Genomic DNA, 13,860 nt, shown 5'->3' on the forward strand with positions numbered 1-13,860 from the left:
GGCCGCGGCCCAACCTCCCTTTGGGGCCCTCGTCTCCCTTCCGCGCCTCGGCAGAGAGCGCGGCAGCCCCACAGCCTCCTGTCTGGGTTTCGCAGCCGTGCGCCGAGACCGTGGTGGGGGGCGGATGTGCCGTCGGGGCCGGTAGCGTCCTCTCATCCTCGAGCTCTGCGGCTTCGAAGGGTTACTGAGAGGGGTCGGGGGGATCGCAGAGCAGTGCCAGGGGCCGGGCTGGAGGAGAGCATCGCGGCCGAGCCTGGGAGAGCAGGGAGCGGCCCGGGTGGAGGAGGAGAGGGGCAAAGAGCGGGGGAAGGCGGGCGCAGCCGGCAGCCAGCAGGACGCCGCTTGGCAGCGCGCCGAGGGGCACACTGCAGCCCCGGGAGCCGGGGAAGGGCCGGCGGATCATCGGCCCTCGCCAACGAGGCAAGGAGTGCCGCAGCCCCCGCGTCACCCACGGCTCAAGCAGTCCGCTTTTCCTTCCCTGTGCCGGGCTCTCTGCCCGTCCGGAGATTCCCGCACCGTCCTATCCTCGCGTTGTGACCTACAGCGGCGCTCTGATTTATTTTTAATGCGTTCCGATTCCCGTTCCGTCGTCAGGAGCCGCATTGAGATTCATTCTCCATCCCCTGCTTTTCAGGCTCCTGTTCTGCTGGAAGGCCCCGACGATAGAGTTTAATTCGATTCGATATGATTTAATGAACACCTTTATCTTTTGTTTTTAGCGGGGGGATTAAGCAGACGGCCGCATCCCGCTCTCGCTGCATCACACGCGTTCCCACCGAATCCTATCTGGAGGCACACACTCCCTGTAACATTTCATTAACAGCCCCCTTGATATATTGATTTTTAATATTTGTATTAAATGTTGTGTAAAATTGAACTCGGGCGTTAGGAGAGATTGTGCGAGTCACAAGACATGCCTCCTACTTAATTGTTATTTTTTTCGGTCCTGGAACAACAGTTGGAAAGAGGCCAGGAGGAGAAGCTGTAAAAAAGAAGAAACCTCCCCGGAGGGGATCGGGAGAGATGGGCACAGAGCGCGGGGCCGCGCAGCGCGGGCAGCGACTCGGGGCGGCCCCCCCGCCTCACCCCCAGCCCCGGCCGTACCGACCCCCCCCCAACCCCCACCCCGGGGCCGCCCCCGCGCTCCGTGCCCCCGGGTCTCGGCCGCCCTGCCCCGTGCTGCCTCCTCCGGCTCCCTCGGCTCCCTCCCCGCTGCTCCATATGGTTCCTCCCCTCCTCCTCCTCCTCCTCGGCTCCCCCCCTCCATGTTGTCGCCGTGCCTTTCCCCTCTCCATGTTGTGCCTCCGGGGAGGCGCGGACGGGGCGGCCCGGAGGGGTGCGGGATGCGGGCCGGGCCGGTACCGGGGACGACGGGGCGGGAGGGCTGCGGGCCACAGCCCTGACCCCAGAGTTTCCCGGGTGTGCGGAGCTGAGATGAAGGCCCCTGAGAAGGGGCCGCCCCGCGCGTCCCCCTCTGTGTTTTCATACCTCCCCCCCCCCCCGCCACTCTTGCTTTCCCCCGCCCTCTCTCCTCCCCCCAGGAATAGGAGGCATTCAGGGATCAGCATAATTCACCTGCATCAAAAAACTCGCGGGCTATAAAGCAGCGGCTGATCCCCCGCTCAGACGAGCGTTTAGCCGTTCATGCATCATGAGTGTCAAATAAATGCCTGATTGAGGCCCTCAGCGGAGGAATTAGCTTCCCTTCTGCTGGAAGCGCGGAACACAGAAAGTGCTGAGGCATCCTCCCGGGGTGAGCGCGGCTCCGCTGCCGGCGCTGCTCCCCCGGCACTGCGGGGCGGGCGGGTGCGGAGTCCCGGAGAGGTGCGGGTCGGGGCACATACGGGTTAACGGCGGCACACCAGGGTCGCAGATGAATTTCAGGACCCGGTGTGCACAGTTTTAAATTAAAAAAAGAAAGAAAGAAAGAAAGAAAGAAACACACGCCCGGGCCGAGCAGGCGGCGGTGACCTGCAATTTCCCCCTCTCTCCGAACTGAAATGCGGCCAAAGTAGCTGAAAGTTAACTTCGGGGCTGGGGTAGGGGGGGGGGACGGGGGCGGGGGAGGGGGGAGGAGGAAATCGCTCCGGGTTGAGATCTCTGTGTCGAGTTTCATCCCCTCCTGACATTGCTGGCCGCGCGCCAAAGTCCTGAGAATGGAAAAGCGAAGGGAAGGGCGGGCGGGGGAGGGCGGGGGGCGCGGGGAGCGGCTCCCGGCGGAGCGGCACAAGGCGCGGCGGCGGCCGAGAGGGATGCGGCGGAGCGGCCGTGCGAGCGGGGCGCGGGCACCTTCCGCGATCCGCTCGTCCGCTGGAGAGCGTGAAAAGCCGCTGAGAGCTGCCATTGTTACTCACAGGCGATGCGGGAAGCGCAGCCCGCGATCCAGCGGGAGATAAATCGCCTCTGACGGCGCCTCTTCGCGCCGGGAGCTCCTCCGATCGCAGCGGGCGGACGGACTCAGGTCGGTGCCGCTCCCACGCGCGGGAGTCCCTTTCAATCCCCGCTCCCCCTCGCTTCTCCCGGGGCCGCTGCCCACCCCCCCGCCCTCCCCCCCCCGCCGACCCGGAGCCGCCCGTGGCCCCGCTGCCACCGCACAGCTCGGCGCGGAGCGAGAAAAGTCCGAAGCGCTCGGGGCGGGCTGCACATTGCCAGGAGGGGTCTTAGCGCCGGGGCTTTTGTCCGGGGCCTTCGCGTGCTGCTCTCCGGAGCGGAGCCTTCGCGGAAAGTGCCGGGAAGCCCGTGCTGCCCTGGGGTAGCGCCGCTCGAGCCCCCGCCGCTCGGTTCCGAGGAGGTCGGGCTGAGCTCTGCCCTCGGGGCCGCCCCGTCGCGCCGTGACCGTGACGGCGGCCCGACGAGCCGGTGGGGCCGCCTCCCCCTAGACCGAGCGTACCCTCCGCCAGCAGCCCCAGAAACGGGCCCGAGAGGGTGGGGGGCATTCCTCCGGCGGCCAGAGCGCTGTTTTCCGTCTGACGGGCACCTGGCAGACGCGGGGCTCCGCACACACGTGTGCGGCCGCTTCGCCCAGCGGCACCGCTCCCCGTTCCCGGACACCGGAGCTCGGTGTCATCGCGGCATCTCCGCGCCACGGCCGAAGCGATGTGGCTGTTGGGGCGAGGCTGCCGGCGGCCTGACGCGTGAATTCTCGACCGGGAAAGGCTCTCCCAGGTGGGGCCGGTGCGGGCAGCCGGGGCCGGGCAGACAAAGGCCGCGGCGGAGCGGTGCGGGGTCCCCCGCTTCCCCCGGGGCTCGCAGGGCAGCGCGGGTCGGGCTGCGTCTCCGCAGTCGCATCGCGTGCACTTGAAAGCGATTGTTTTCCCTTTCCACTTGTTTGTCTCCTGCTAGCCTCGTAAACTGCCTCATGATTTATTACCTAGGCTAAGTGCTTAATTTGTGAATATGAAACAGATTAAAAGGAGATCGGCGTATTTTAGCAGGCAGGCCGGAGCGAAGCCCGGCAGCTGTTTCGAGTTTGTCGGCATCTCCAACCCCGTGTTAAGTCTGCGAGTGATCTAGGGGGGATCCCCGGGCTCCCCCAGAGAGGCCCCCGGTGCCCGCTCCCCCCCGGCGCGCTGTGCGTGTCCCTACTTGGGAGCGGGCACCCGCAGCCCTCGCAGCCGGGCCCCGGTGGGGGCTCAGCCGGCGGAGGGCCCCGCGAGGCGCGCAGAGGGTTAACGACGCCTCTGCCCTTTCCTTCAAAGGACTCGGCTCGAGATAGAGTAAATACGACCGGGGAGAGGGGGGGTAGGCGGGGGCGGGGAGGGGGTGCTGCTCAGGCCACATGATACAAAAGTAAGACAAGCACACTCCGGAGAACAAAGGCTTCCTACCCCCTTCCTCCCCCTCCCCCTAAAATCTGTCTTAATTCTGCGAGTAAACTTGAGCAGCTCTAAAACAAAGAGCAACGACGACGGAACTCGGAGCCAAGGGACAATCAGAACAAATACCTTTGACGCAGCCCAAGCACGCACTCCCTGCAACCCCCCTACCTCGGCACACCGCGGGCCGTCCCCACGAGGGCCCCGTGCTCCGGGCCGCGCCGTCGGGGCCGCCCCGGTGCTTCCGGGAGGGCTCTGCGGGCCGGGAGGCGGCCCCGGGTCGAGCGAGTGTCACCTCGTCCCCCCGCCCCCTGCGTGCAGAGCGGGCTGGCGGCTGTCACGCTTGTCAGCTGCCCCGGAGAGACGGGGAGGGGGGGGTGATGAGGGAGAGCAGCGGGCCGGCAGCACAGAGTGCCGCTCCTGAGCTCGGAAGGCAGAGGGAGGCGAAAATCCGGGAGCATTTCTGACCGTCGCTTGGGAATGGGCAGTGAGAGAACTGTGTCACCCCGTGGAGAGGAGCGGAGCGGAGCAGACGGGGCTGGTGTGGAGAGTGGGGACTATTGTGCCCTTCAGTGCACCTCAGGATTTGGGGCTGGTGATGGAGCACAGATGGGGCCAGAGCACCATATCCCGCGGTGTGGCAACCAGGTGTGTTGCTGGTGTGTGGCTGAGCCCCGAGAGGGAAAGTGGTGTGTGTGGCACTTGCAGAAATCTCTGCTTGTACGTGTGTGTGAAGATGTCAGAGTGAATGGATGTCAGAGCAGATGTCTGGGGAGCGCTGATTGGTGGCTGAGACTGGGAAGCGGTCCAGTAGGTTCGTTTGGGTGAGGGCTTGGGGACACCTCCCCGTGGCAAGGAGTCATCTGAAGAAAGAGTGAGAGTGAGGCAGCAGCCGGCACACATACAAATGTCTCACTTTTGTTTAAGACAACGTCCTGCTTTCTTATTTGTGACAGTGTTTGTGGCAAACCAGCACAGGAGCAGTTTACCAGGGTCCTGCTGGGCTGTGCACAGCCGTGGTGCCCCACACACTGACTTTGGGTCGGAGCAAGGCCTTGGGGAGGTGTGAAGAGCAGCCACCAACAATTGGCCCCGGGCTGTCTGCGCTCCCTGTGGGTCTTGCACAGAGCCCTTCTCTCTCTTGGTAACATCAGCAGAGGGCAAAAAAGTGGGCTTGTGTCTCAGCGATGAGATACAGCGCTTTTCTCCTACAGCAGGGTGCACAAGGAGAAGCAGAAAAAAAGGACAGCAGCTGTAGGAAAGGCAAAATAAAAAAACCCACAACATTTTCATTCATGGCTTGGCCTTTGTGGTCATCCCTATGCTGGGAAAGGCTGTGAGCCCTGGTTACACTGCTGCAATGCATGGCACGAGCGGTCACCTGGTCCCTTGAGCACCCTTGTAAGGCAGTCCAGGTCCCCACAGAAAATGGTTTGCATGCACTTAAAACTATGTGGATTGGATTTGCTTCCAGCAGCGCATAATGCCAGTTTCAGCCTGATCCCGTCTGGCTTTCACTGAATTAATGCCTGGATGGATCTAAGTCCGAACGCCTGGGACCAGAGCGGTGCAGATAGTCCTCCTGCTGCTGGCCCTCGGTGCCCTGAAGGCGTTGTAAAATCTCCTTGGCAGTGCTCTCAGGGGCGATCGCTAAGCCGCAGGAACAGCACCGAGAGTGCTACTACAGCAGCAGCGGCTGTCACATAAACAACAAAACAGAGGGGAGAAATTGTGGAGCGGTGCAGGGCTCAGGATACACAACCTTGGGGCAGTGGGCACATTCCAGCCATGCTCTGTCTCCCTAGGTTCACCAGTACCGCCTTACCCAATAGCTTACTTCCTGGTAAGGGAAGGCGTGCTGTGACACTGCTCTTCCAGCAACACAGGGAGGGGAGCATCAGGGTCCTGTGTAACCTTTGGGCTCCTCGAGGCCTCACTCCCATCACCAGCATCCCACCATCAAGGGAGAACAGTACGTGTTTGTGTGCGTGTGTTCATGTGAATGTAATTTTGTGTCTACATAATGTGGATTATCTCTCTTTCAGTGGCAAATCCGTTTGGGGGTTTAGATAAAAAGAGAAATCCTGCAGCCGTTCCCTCGCATGTCTCTTCCTATGGCTCCCCCTGATTCTTGGCTTAAGCAACCCGTGAAGTCCCTTCTTTCCTACCTGAGAGCCTCCTGCTCACCCGCTGCACAGCAAAGAGGTGCACAGAGGAGCACAAGCAGTGATGCACAGTGTAGATGGGGATGAGGGCAATGGCATGCACTGACATAGAGACGATGCCCTGCATCACTGCATTGAGTGGTAGTAATGTGTGTGAAGGGTAGCCCCATGATTGCCCCCAGCCCTACCAGGGAGAGCAGTGCACTATAGGTGCAGGACACCCAACAAGCTGTGCTCTTCTCCAGCCCTGAGCACTGCTGGGCTTTGCCAGGAGGAGGGCAGCCTGGCATGGGAAGAGATCTCTGTGGATTTCCATGCAAAATGACTCTCCTGCAGTTCTCATTTCGCAAGTGAGGGCCAGGCAGGCTCTGAAAACATGGAAGTTGTTGATGTATTAGTTCAATTAATTTTTTAAATAAGTTGGAATGCTACTTGTTTCACATTTGATAGGAAAACACTGTGCATTTTAGTAAGGAAAGACAGAGGTGAGTGCATGTGGGAAGCATATTTCCCACAGCCTTGAGAAGAGGGCTTAAATGAGGCATTCATGTAGTGCAAGGCCTCTGCATGGCAGCGGGTGAGATCTGCATTGAAGGGAAAGACCTGAACATTGGTATTTGCCCAGTGGCAGCAACATCACTTGTGGAGAGGGGCAGGTATGCGGGGTAAGGCACTCGGTGCTTCTTAAAAGGCAATAATAGCTCCTGGGAGAGCCCTTCCGTGTGGCCTTGGTGCCCGTGACCCCCTCTGATGTATGATATTTAAACAAGGGAATGTCAATATTGGTTTTCCACATCCAGCCCCGTCCTGCTCTCCGTGGAAGCTAATGACAAAACCCCTGGAGAGGTGGAGGAGAGCAGACCCCAGTGCTGCAGCAGCTTGGGAGGGAGAGCAGGATGGAAGGGGCTACAGGGCTGCACAGTCATGGGCACATCGGGGTGAGAAGCAGCAGCCCTGTCCTGCAGCACACTGGGACAGCAGTCAGAGCGATTCGTGCTTGCTGAAAGTATAAACTGCATTTATTCAGGGCAGGTTCAGGTTGGATATTAGGAACCTTTTCTTCTCAGAAAGAGCAGTGAGGCAGTGGCACAGGCTGCCCAGGGAGGTGGTGGAGTCACATCCCTGGAGGTGTTCAAGAACCGTGAGGATGTGGCACTGAGGGACACGGGCAGTGGGCATGGTGTGATGGGCTGCTGGTTGGTCTTAGAGGTCTTTTCCAACCTTAATGATTGTATGAGCAGATATCCAAAACGGGGCCATCAGGTCTATCTCCTGACACACATGTCCTTTGAGGTAGGAAAGTGTAAGTCAGAGGAAGAGAGGGCAAGCGTATGTGAGTCATAGCAAAAAGAGGGCACGTGGGAACAGTGAGCGCAGGGAGAGCTGTGCTGGTCGGACATGCAGGCTGTGCCGTGTGTCATGGGAAAAATAATTTTATAGAAGATAATTTCAGCTTAAAGGGGCAGGCGTGGTGTGACAGCACGGCACAGAGCGAGCATGAGTCAGGGGACGTGCACAAAGGCAGTGTAAGTGAGCGCTGCACTGCTCTCACCTCGATGGTGCTTTATGCCAACACGGCCTCTCTAAAGGCTTTCCAGTTCTGGGCAGAGAAGCTCAGCCTGCTCTGCAGCTTGGCCAGGCAACGCTTGGTGCTGTGAGTTTGATGAACAACACCGGTCTGCGTGGAGACAGGCGACTTTAAAAATGGGTTTTTAATAAAGTCGCTATTGCTAAGGCCATCTATTAGGGTAATCTGCATAGGATTTTAAACAGGTAAACGTAATGATGCCATTAGCACTTATGACTTGAGTGAGACCTGTAGCGGAATGCGGCATCCAATCCTGCATTGGTGTTCGCACGTCAGAAGAGTGTTGGCAAATTAATATGGGATCAGAAAAGAGCTACAAAAGTGATTCGAGGTCTGGGGATCGCATCTTATTGCCTAAGACGAAAGAAATCTCATCTATTAATTTATCCAAGAGGAGGCTATGGCTCGGTTTGATCATAGTCTTTAAGTGCCCTAAGTGTCTCTATGGGGAGATTTCTGATAGCAGAGATCTCTTTAATGTGGCAGACAAAAGCATAATGAGATCCTATGTTGGAAAATGAAGCGCTGTGAATTCTGAGCAGAAATAGGTGCGTTCTTCTGAAAGCAGTGAGGGGACACAGCCGCCGGTATGATGGAGGCAGGCCAAGGGTTTGCTGTTACTTACAGGTCTTCTGAGCGAGACTGGATGCCAGGCTAAAAGCTCGGCCAGGATTTATGAGCCTGAGACAGGAATGGCTGCCTGAAACTCGCTGGCCCGTGATATGTGGCAGGTCAGAGCACCGATCGTAACAGCCCTTCTTTGGTTTAAAAATCCATGAATTGGGTATTTCAGGTCTCCCGAGCCTTGGTATTACTGGAGGTCTTGAAGGAACACGTTACAGGCTGTCATCATTTAATTGTATGCAAGCCGTGGTATTGCCTTTTTAAAAAAAAATTAAATAACTTTTTTTTCTTTCTTTCCCCCCCAGTGTTTGTTAGACACAGGAGTTAAGCAGCTGTTAACAAACATGACAGCATTTTTAAACACTTTAACAAATTCTCCCTCTCCCATTTGCCTGGCTTTGTTTTGCAGAGGCACCATCTCATTAACGCTGTACGTACCGGTGGCTCTCAGAGCAGAATCTTACATGACATTCCAGCAAAATAGGTGGGATGGGATGAGGAGTCCCCATGCCCTCCCATCGGAGGTGTCACCGGTGTTATTCCCGCACTGTGCTTACTCGGAGCAGGGGAGAGGTACAGCCCCATGCAGGTGGGCAGCCATTGGCCATGCAGGAGCTTTCGGCCCGCAGAGCCCACGGCCTGGCTGAGCCAGTGCCGAGGAATGGGGAGAGGGTCACCAGGAGGCACCCGGTGTTCCTGAAAGTCGTCTCCCTGAGGTCTCATAAAATGGCCTCCAGCAAACGGGCAGAGTGTTTTTCTCACCCTGGAGGGGGTGGCTAGATGGGCTTAATTGTCAAGACAGCACAAACTTTCTGCATGTTTTTTAGAAGGGAAGCAATACGGCCGACACCCCTCCCTCCCCAGCCCAAGGCGCTGACAACAAATCCCGGCAGCAGCTCTCGGAGCCTCGCAAATGCCGGCCACGGGCTCAGGGGCTCTCCGGACCTGTGATGCATTCAGTGCCTCGTTCGTCGCCTTCACCAGCAAGGGCCACGAGCGCCACGAAAGGTGGAGTTTGAAGCACCCGGGGGGGCCCTCAGCCCTCTCTCCCTCCCTCCTTCCCTTCGCCGCTGCGAGCCCGCGGGGGGATGCCGTGCTTTAGAGCCGAGAGAGCAACAAAAGGGGACGGGAGGAGCTCCGAGCTCCGCTTTCCGTGTCCGGGCGCCGTTTCGTGCTCCGTAGCGAGAGGGGATCACCCCGAGGAAGTTCGGATCAAGGAAAACGTCCCGGGCGTCTGCGGGATCGCCGCGTTTCACGGCGAGGCCGGAGGAACGGAGCTGAGCACGGCTCCCTCGGCCGCCCAGTGCCCCCCCGGGGGCCTCGGGAGGACGAGCACCGCCCCCGCCCCCCCTGCAGCTCCCCGCAGAGCGCGGCCGCCCGCCCCGCCGCCGCCCGGCCCTTATCTCCGGCGGTGCCGCTCTGCATCAGCCGCTCCCGGCCCCTCCCCCGGCCCCGCCGCCCCCCGGGGTCACCCGCGATCCGTCTGGGGTTGCCGGGGGGGGGGGGGGGGGGGGAAGCGGCCGGGCGGAGGCGGGGGGGGATAAAAGCAGCTGCGCGCAGAACAAAGGTGCTCGGGGGTGGCTGCGGTGGCGGAGCGGAGCGCTGCGAATGGGAGATTTCCGCTGGCGGGGCTTCGCTCGCGCTGTTCCCGTCCTGCCCTTGAACTGCCGAGCGAACGTCTGCGGCGCGACCGGGAGTCGATGGTCGCAGCCCGCCTCGGGCCGTTGCTAAGTGCGAAAAAGTGGGAGACCTCCCGTGTTTACTTTGGGAACGCGGAGAAACGCGCGCGGCGTTTCTGACGGAGAGCGCCGGAGCTCGCCGGCGTTTGCGTGATTAGCGGCGAGCGGAGGAGCGGCCGCGGTGCGGAATATCAAAGGCGGCCCGCCTGGCGCGGCTCCCGGGCTGCGCTCTGCCGGCACCCGCCGCGCTCCGGCCGAGGGGTGCCGCTCCCCGTCGTTCTCGGCCCCCCCCCCCCCTCCGGACCGCAGCGAGGCGGGGTGAGCCCCAGCCCCGGCACATTGGCGGCCCCGCGCCGCTCTCCCCGCGCTGCGGAACGGCTCCCGACTGCGGGGCTGCGGCCGTCGGGGCGAGCACGGTGCGCGGCTCCTCGCGGCCCCGCCGGGCTATTTTCTGCTCAGGAGTTGTGCTGAAATAACATCGGTGCGCGGTAATGATTTATTTATGTGGCTAATAACGCTCGCATCTCGCCGCTGTTTGTCTGGGCGAAAGACCAGCTGCGGGGCATCGCGCGGTGCTAGGACGGAGCGCCTCGCAGCCAGGAATCGATGCTCCTGAGACGAACAAGTGGGCAGCTTACCGGGCTCGGTCAGCCCGCGCAGTCGCTCCCTGGGTAGCGCAGAAGGAACGCGACCGATCGGCCCCGTGTGCCCTCGGGGCTCTGCGGGCAGCGCCAGGCCTCCGCACATCCCTGGCGAGCGGCGCCCCGGCGCTAAGTGCCATTAACATCACGCGCACTAAAATAGGAGAGAGCGGCGCTGAATGTAATTTGCAGGCTTAAAAAAAGAAAGAAAGAAAAAAAAAAAAGAAAAAAGAAAAGGGGGATAAAAAAAATACCAAAAACACAAGCGCTCGGAGCAGCCTGCTGCTGGAGGCGGGAGGGGGCTTCGGGCGGCGGAGCCCTCCCGCCTCGGAACATATCTCCGGGCAGGCACACGGCCAGAGGGTGCCCCCGTCGCCTCATGCCTCCCCCCGGGCCCCACCGGGCTCTCCCGCAGTGTGGGTCGACGGGAGGGGGACGGGGGGGGCGGCTCCCGGCGGCTGCTTCCCGCCCCCCCGGCACACACGCGGCTCTGCCTTCCTGCCTCGGGGAGCGGGAGGAAACGGGGGGGGGATTGGTGGTGGAGAGGAGAGCGTTTTGGGTACGTGCCCCTTCACCCCCCCGCCTACCATTAGCAGCAGAAGTTCACAGCGGAGCGAGGCGTAGCGCGGGGCTTCCGGGAAAAAGGAGCGGCGAACATCGCGGGGTCGGGACGCGGCGTGCAATGAGGGCATCACCGCCCGCACGGGGGGCACCGGCGGGCCCGGAGCTCGTGGCATACCGGCGGGGAGAGCGGCTTGGGGTGGGGGGCTGGGGGGAGCAGGGAGAAAAGAGGGCTTTAAAACCGGGAGGGAAACGCTGTCGGGAGGAAGTGTAAGGCGAGAGGGAGGCGGGGGAGGGGAGAGCGCCATCTTTTCATGTCACAGCCACCGACACAGCGCCGGGCTCGGCCGCAGCCTCCCGAGCGGCTGCACCGTGCCACAGCGGGCACACGGCCGGGGGGGGACCCCGCGCACCGCCCGCTCCGCCGCGGAGGAGCGGGACCCGACCGCCCGCAGCCCCATGAAGGGCGCTTTATTCCGCAGCGCTCAAACCCCTCATTGTGTCGGGCAGCATCACCTGCCTCCTTCTCCTCCTCCGCCGGGGCCAGGCCGTTGCATTTAATGCCATGCACAGCGCGCTCCGGTCCGGCCCCTCTTCGCCGGGAGAGCTCGGCGGTGAGCTCCGGTCGGAACGTGGAGGAGGAGGCGGCTCGGCACAGCGCGGCTCGGCTCGGCTCGGCTCGCCTCGACACATCGCATCGGCATCCCCCCTACCAGCGGCTCTCCCGGCGGCTCCGGGAAAGCCATCCCCGGGCGGCAGCGACGGCACACGCGGCCCCGCGCAGGGACCTGCCGTGTGCCCGGGGGGGGGGGGCGCGAGGCGGGCGGGGGCCGAGCCCGTGCCCGGCGTGGGGATTTGCTGGGTCGTTGGCTGCGCCTGGGGAAAGGAGAGGGGGGGCTGCTGCGCCGGGCTGTGAGGGATTGGAGCGGGGCGGGGGGGCTGGGCTCGGGGGAGGGGCGGGGGGGCGGCTGTGCTGCTGCCGGGGACGGCGGCTGTTATTATTGTGATGATTATTCGCGTTATTGTTATTATTTTTAGGGGGCATTGCAGGGCGGGGGACTGCAGCCCCCCGAGGTGAGGGCGGTGGGAGAAGCGGCTCCGCTGTTTCTAATAAAGGAAACGACTTTTATTGAGCGATAAACGCGGGGGAACCGAAGTGGTGGGGGTGGGTGCGCCCGGCAGAGGCGATCGGTTCGGCGGAGAGCGAGGGGGGGGGGGTCCGGGGCTGCTCGCGGTGGGGGGTCCGGGGGGGCGCGGGGTGGTGGTGGCGGCCCCTCCGGGTATGGGGGGTGGGGGGGGCGAGGGGGAGGTGTCGGCTGCGCCTCGGCTCTCGGGATCTGCCAGGGGCGGCGGGAGACACGTCTCCTGTTTCTAATAAAGGAACCGGCTTTTATTGAAGGATAAATGCGGGGAACCGAAGTCGTGTGGGCTGCAGCCGCCGAGCCTCGTTAGCTGCCGATGTGACTGTGAAGATAAAACGCTGCCGAGAACGCGAGCGCCGGCGGCGGGGGATGGAAGGAGGGAGAGAGGGAGGGAGGCAATGAAAGAGAGAGAGAGGGACGGGGTTGCGCGATCCACGCGGCACGGCCCGGCCCTGTGCCCCCGCAGGGAGAGGTGCCCGGGGAGCCCCGGCCCGTGCTAACGGCCCGGCCTGAGCCCTGGCCAAGTTTCTGCGACTTAGGGGAACTCTGGGGATGAGTAATCTCGCCCAAGCGAGGGGCCGCGAGGGTGCTTTTTCTCCTCGCTCGCTCGCTCTCTTCTCCTTTTTCCCCGTGTCATCATCTGCGGACCCAGTCACTCCGAGAACGCGGTTCTGAGAAGGGCGGTGGGAGGGGAGGGAAGGAGGGGGGAAGCGGCAGCTGCGGAGGGACCGGGGCCGCCCCGCTGGGCACGTCGGGGCAGTGCGGCTCACATCCCCGCAGCTCGGTGCCCCGCGTGGGGCCGCGCGGAGCTCCCCGACGGCAGCGGGCACCCGGCGCCGCCGCGCCTCGCCCTCGGGGCGGTGTCGGGAAGCGCTTTGTACCCGGGATCTCGGCTTATCACACGGCGGGCGGGGGAAACTCCGGGCCCGGCGGGCAGGCCTCGGGCTGGCGGAGCAGCGGGTGGCCTCGGCCGCGGCCGGCGTGGGCGCTGCCCCGACTGGCGGGGAACGGCGGATCCAGCGTCCCTCCCGGGACCTCTGCCCCGGGCCCGGGAGCGGCCGCGTCCCCGTCACCGCGCCGAGAGGGGAGCGGTGCTCCGTGTGGGGCACGAGAGATCTGAATGGCGTTACGGACCGGAAAAGACTTTTCTTTTTCCTTTGGGTTTTTTTTTTTTTTCTTTTTTTTTTTTTCCGAGGCTGTTTTCAAAATGAACATTTTCCGCGATAAGAGGTGACCGATCGGAATCGCCGGGGGGAGGTTGTAAGCAGACGTTGTGCCCCGGCTCACTGTTATCTTATCTTTCACACTTGCAGGGCGAAAAAGTGGCTTATCTTTATCCCCACCCCCCTCTCGCCTTAATTGCTAAAAACACTGTGAAGTGTTAAGTACGGGACTAAAGAATCTCTCCTCGTGTGTGCCGCGCGGGTGGGGAAAAAAAAAAGCGAGCGATCCGAGCGGAGAAATGAGGGGTTCTTCCCAGGAGAACGCACACGTGTGCGCCCCTCCCCGCTCCCGTCCGGTGCCGCCGCCCCCCGCTCGCAGGGCCGCTCCCGGAGGCCCGGAGCCCGCTGTCACCTCTGGGGCGGAGTGAATAACCCCAGTGTTTGCGAACCCGGCCGCGGCATTGGTATTCAGGGCCGAGCCG

The 13,860-nt window shown here is 62.1% G+C and overlaps 1 protein-coding gene and 1 long non-coding RNA gene across 2 annotated transcripts in view; one reads left to right on the forward strand and one right to left on the reverse strand.

The window, feature by feature from the left end:
* Positions 1–2,220: 2,220 nt before the first annotated feature.
* The window catches only part of BCOR (BCL6 corepressor), a 58,619-nt gene continuing 46,979 nt past the window's right edge, over positions 2,221–13,860 (forward strand). Inside the window, exon 1 of the mRNA XM_090123776.1 lies at positions 2,221–2,461. The gene's annotated coding sequence lies outside the window, so the exon portion shown is untranslated. The remainder of the gene's footprint in view (positions 2,462–13,860) is intronic.
* On the reverse strand, positions 10,345–11,532 carry LOC149919966 (uncharacterized). Its single transcript, XR_016459657.1, has 2 exons — positions 10,767–11,532; positions 10,345–10,666 (listed from the first exon to the last, which is right to left on the reverse strand). It is a non-coding gene; the product is annotated as an uncharacterized LOC149919966 (long non-coding RNA).

Source organism: Phasianus colchicus, chromosome 1 (assembly GCF_987193195.1).
Source record: "Phasianus colchicus chromosome 1, bPhaCol1.hap1.1, whole genome shotgun sequence".
Taxonomy (NCBI): domain Eukaryota; kingdom Metazoa; phylum Chordata; class Aves; order Galliformes; family Phasianidae; genus Phasianus; species Phasianus colchicus.